This window comes from Vombatus ursinus, unplaced genomic scaffold (genome assembly GCF_900497805.2).
Source record: "Vombatus ursinus unplaced genomic scaffold, bare-nosed wombat genome assembly UNPS02014821.1, whole genome shotgun sequence".
Lineage (NCBI taxonomy): Eukaryota > Metazoa > Chordata > Mammalia > Diprotodontia > Vombatidae > Vombatus > Vombatus ursinus.
Window position 1 is genome coordinate 49668293 of NW_020954599.1, and position 4981 is coordinate 49673273.

At 37.1% G+C, this 4981-nt stretch overlaps 1 pseudogene; it reads right to left on the reverse strand.

Moving 5' to 3' along the window:
- The window catches only part of LOC114024470, a 49548-nt pseudogene extending 47881 nt beyond the window's left edge, over positions 1 to 1667 (reverse strand).
- Between the last annotated feature and the right edge of the window lie 3314 nt (positions 1668 to 4981).

Here is a 4981-nt window from a genome sequence, read left to right on the forward strand (position 1 = left end):
CACACACACACACACACACACACACACACACACACACACACACACACCACTCTTCTTCCTTCTACTGTAGCTTCAGTGAAAAGGTAGAAACACACAGAAAGAACCATAAATATCATCTTGTCTAATCCCTTCATTTTATAGATGGAGATACTGGGGTCCAAAGAAATTCAGTGACTTGCCCAAGGTCACAGATACCATTAGAGATACTTACATGACTCACCAAAGTTTTTTGACTTCTCATCAAATGTTCTTTCCACTGCTGATGGTCTTTTATTGTTCTCAATAAGGAGAAGAAATAACGATTTCCCACTAGGCAAATCTAATGGGGTTAGAAACCCAGAAACCATAAGTAGGGACAGAATCCAATGACAGCAATCCCAAGTTAGTAAATTTGTCTTCAGAATGCTGTAGCCTTGGGAAAGAAAACTGTGTGTTGTGCTATCCTAAATTGTGCATAAGCCAAATCTGCTCTTCCATTGAAGTGCTGCGTGTGTTATTTCCCTGGAAAGTAGCATAGTATAATGGCAATGTCATTGAATTTTGAAGTTCGGAGTTCAAGACCTGTCTCTGCCATATAACATCTGTGTGACCAAAAGCAAATTATTTTCCTTCTTCAGCCCTTGGATTTCTCAACTATAAGATGGGGATGATGTACTGTAGGTTTATAGAAGGACACCCAGAGACTATATAGTCCAAATCCCATCATTTTATAAGTGAAGAAACTGAGGCCCAAGGAAATTAAGGGTCTTACTCAAGGTCACATAATAATAAAATAATAAACTTCAGAGGTAGGATCTGAACCAGATTCCTCTGATGTCACTCCAATTTCATCTTTCCACTATATCACCCTGCCTATTCTTCATCTCACAGGACTATTAGAGGGTAAGTATCTTGTGATACTTAAAATGCTGTGTAAATACCAGGTCTTAAATCTATTTCTCCAAGTGTACTGAATTATACTCAGAATCTTTGAATCTTGTACTTGAATTCTGAAAATACTGTAGAACAAGAATTCTTATTGAGAGATCTGTGGGTACTTTTTAGTTGTGTTAACTAAGGGCAATATAAATGATTTCCTTTATTTAATCATATGTATTTTACTTTATCTATTTAAAAAAAATTTTCTGAAAAGGGGTCCACAAGCTTATCTAATCTGCTAAAGGAATCTATAACACACAAAAAGATGACTCTCACCTTTAAAATCTACTACTCTTCTTAGCCTGAGGTCAACATTTAAATCTGCATTTCTTCTATTTGTAAGTCATCAATTGACTCCAATGAAAATAAAGACAGGAAGGGACTGAGCCAAGATAGCTGATTAGAAACAGTGACTTGCTTGAGCTCTCCTCCAAAGCCCTCCAAATATGTGTAAAAAATGTCTCTAAACAAATTCTAGAGCAGCAAAAGACAGAGTGGAACAAATTTCCAGCCCAAGACAACCTTGATAGTTGATGGGAAAGGTCTGTTGTGCCAGGCTGGGAGAGGAGCTCAGCTTGGGTTTCACAGGGACCCAGTGAACCCAGAGCAGGCCTCAAAGGACTAAATCATGGGCAGCTACAGTGGTTTCCATACTTCTCAACCCACAAATGCCCAAGACAACTTAGTAAGTCAGTAAGAAAGGTATGTCATACCTGGGTGAGAGAGGAGTGACGTCTGGCCCCACCCATGGTGCAGTCCAGGGTGGTGGTGACAGTGACTGCTTCTGAAGCCCTTGGCCCACAGACAGTGGGGGGATCAAGCAGCTGATCAGAGGGGGGTTGTAGAGATCTCTTTGCTGGCAATGAGGCAGGATTCTCTTGCTTTGCTTGTGCTTGGATTTGGGTCACAGTCCTGGGTGGCAATCCTAGGACAAGAAGGAGAGCTGGTGTGGAGAAACTTGTGGTGGTGATGGAGAGGGACTCCTCCTCACAGTTCAAAGGCAGAAAAGACTGCTTGTGGTCACTCATAGACCAGAGTATAGGTCAGGAAAGGAATGAACACCTTGCCTTTGATCATACTACCTTGGAAGAACTGAAAATTTACAGGTCCCCAGAAGTATCTCTGAAACAGCTACACAAAACCCCCAAAGCTTGGGACAGTACACCCTCCATACTGGAAGCAGAGCTCTAGCTTAACAAAGAATTAAAAAGTCAAGCAATTGGCTGGGAACATGAGTAAACAACACAAAAGAACTCAGACTACAAAATCTTACTTTGGTGACAAAGAATATCAAAATATACAAGCAGCAGAAGAAAACAAAGTCAAAGCTGCTACATCCAAAGCCTCCAAGAAGAATATGAATTAGTCTCAGGGCATGGAAGAGCTCAAAAAGGATTTTGAAGAGCAAGTAAGAGAAGTAAGGAAAAAATGGGAAGATAAATGAGAGTTATGCAAGAAAATTATGAAAAATGAGTCAACAGCTTGCTAAAGGGAACCCAAAAAAATACTGAAGAAAATAGCCCATTAAAAATAGACTAACCCAAATGGCAAAAGAAGTCCAAAAAATTAATGAGGAGAAGAATACCTTCAAAAGCAAAATTGGCCAAATGCAAAAATAAGTCCAAAACCTCACTGAAGAAAATATTCCTTAAAAATTAGAAAGGGGCAAATGGAAGCTAATGACTCTATGAGAAATCAAGAAATTATAAAACAAAAACAAAAAAATGAAAAATAGAAGACAATGTGAAATATCTCATTGGAAAAACAACTGACCTGGAAAATATATCAAGGAGAGATAATTTAAAAATTAGTGGACTACCTGAAAGCCATGATTAAAAAAAGAGCCTAGACATCGTCTTTCAAGAAATTATCAAGGAAAACTACCCTGATATTTTAGAACCAGAAGATAAAATAGAAATCAAAAGAATCCACAAATCACCTCCTGAAAGAGATTCCCAAAGGAAAACTTCTAGGATTATTATGACCAAATTCCAGAGTTCCCAGGTCAAGGAGAAAATATTGCAAACAGCTATAAAGGAACAATTCAAGTATTGTGGAAACACAATCAGGATAACACAAGATTTAGCAGCTTCTACATTAAGGGATCTGAGGGCTTGGAATATGATATTCTGGAGGTCAAAGGAGCTAGTATTAAAACCAAGAATCACCTACCCAGCAAAACTGAGTATAATCCTTCATGGAAAAAAAAAATGGATATCAGTTAAATAGACGACTTTCAAGCATTCTTGATGAAAAGACCAGAGCTGAATAAAAAAATTTGACTTTCAAATACAAGACTCAAGAGAAGCATAAGAAAGTAAATAGGAAAGGGGAATCATAAGGGACTTAATAAGGCCAAATAGTTTACATTCCTACATGGGAAGAGGATATGTATAATTCATAAGACCTTTCTCAGTATTAGGGTAGTTGGATGAAATATATATGTAGACAGAGGGTACAGGGTAAGTTGAATATGAAGGGGAAAAAATAAAATTAAGGGGTGAGAGAGAATTGTGCTGGGAGGAGAAAAGGAGAGGTAGAATGGGGTAAATTATCTCACATAAAGGAGGCAAGAAAAAGCTTTTACAGTGTAGGGGAAGAGCGGGGAGATGAGAGGGAATGAGTGAATCTTACTCTCATTGGATTTTGCTTAAGGAGGGAATAACACTCAATTGGGTATGGAACTCTATCTTACCCTACAGGAAAATAGGGGGGAAGGGGATAAGAGAGGAGGGGATGATAGAAGGGAGAGTAGATTGGGGGAGGGGTAATCAGAAGCAAACACTTTTGAGGAGGGACAGGTCAAAGGAGAGGATAGAGGGGATTGCAAAAATAGGTACACTGGTGCTTCCCTCCCTCTCTTACTCTACCTCTTGAGAAGGCAAGCAATATGATATTGATTGTGAGGTAATGCAAAACGTATTTTCATAATATCCATGTTACTAAGAAAAACCACACACACACACACACATAAAAGAAAAATTAAAAAAGTTTAAAAAAAAGTATGCTTCAATCTCTCCTTGGAGTTCATCAGTTCTCTCTCTATAGGGGTGGATAGCGTTTTTCATCATGTGTCCTTTGGAACTGCCTTGGATAACTGTCTTGATCCAAGTAGCTAAGTGTTTCACAGTTAATTATATTATAATATTGCTGTTACTGTGAACAATGGTCTCCTGGTTCTGCTCACTTTATTTTGCATCAGTTCATATAATACCTTGTTTAGGTATTTTTTTTTTCTGAAACAGTACTGCTCATCATTTCTTAAAGCAGTATTCCATCATAATTATATATCAAAATTTGTTTAAGCATTCCCCAGTTGATGAGCATCCCATCAATTTCCTTTTCTTTGCCACCACTCAATGTGCTGCTTAAATGTTCACTAAATTATTATTGTACTAATTTCCTAATTTACTCATGATGTGACCGTTTATTTCTAAATAATTTATCCATTTTAATCTTATCTTAGTATGTGATGTGATATGTTGGTTTATGCCGATTTTCTTCTAAACTGCTTTCCAGTTTCCCCAGTGCCTTTTGTCAAATGGTGAGTTCTTACTTCAAAAGCCTGGACCTTTGGATTGATCAAACACTAGATTGCTATGGTCATTTATTACTGTGTATTGTATAATTAATCTATTCCACTCATCTATCATTCCATTTCTTATCCAGTAACAGATTGTTTGCATGATTACCACATTGTAATATAGTTTGAAATCAGTTACTGTTAAGCTACTTTCCTTCAATTTTTTTCATTGATTCACTTGATATTCTTGACATTTTGTTCCTCTAGATGAATTTTGTTACTATTTTTCCTACTTCTATAATGGCACTGAATATATAAATTTACTTCAGTAAAATTATCATTTTTATTATATTAGCTTGCCCTACCCATGAGCAATTAATATTTTTAATTGTTTTGGTCTGTTGTAATTTGTGTGGAGTGTTTTGTAATTATGTTCATATAACCTCTGGGTTTGTCCTGACAAGAAGACTCCCAAGTATTTTATATTGTCTAAAGTTATTTTAAATGGAACTTCTCTATCACTTCCTGCTGGGTTTTGTT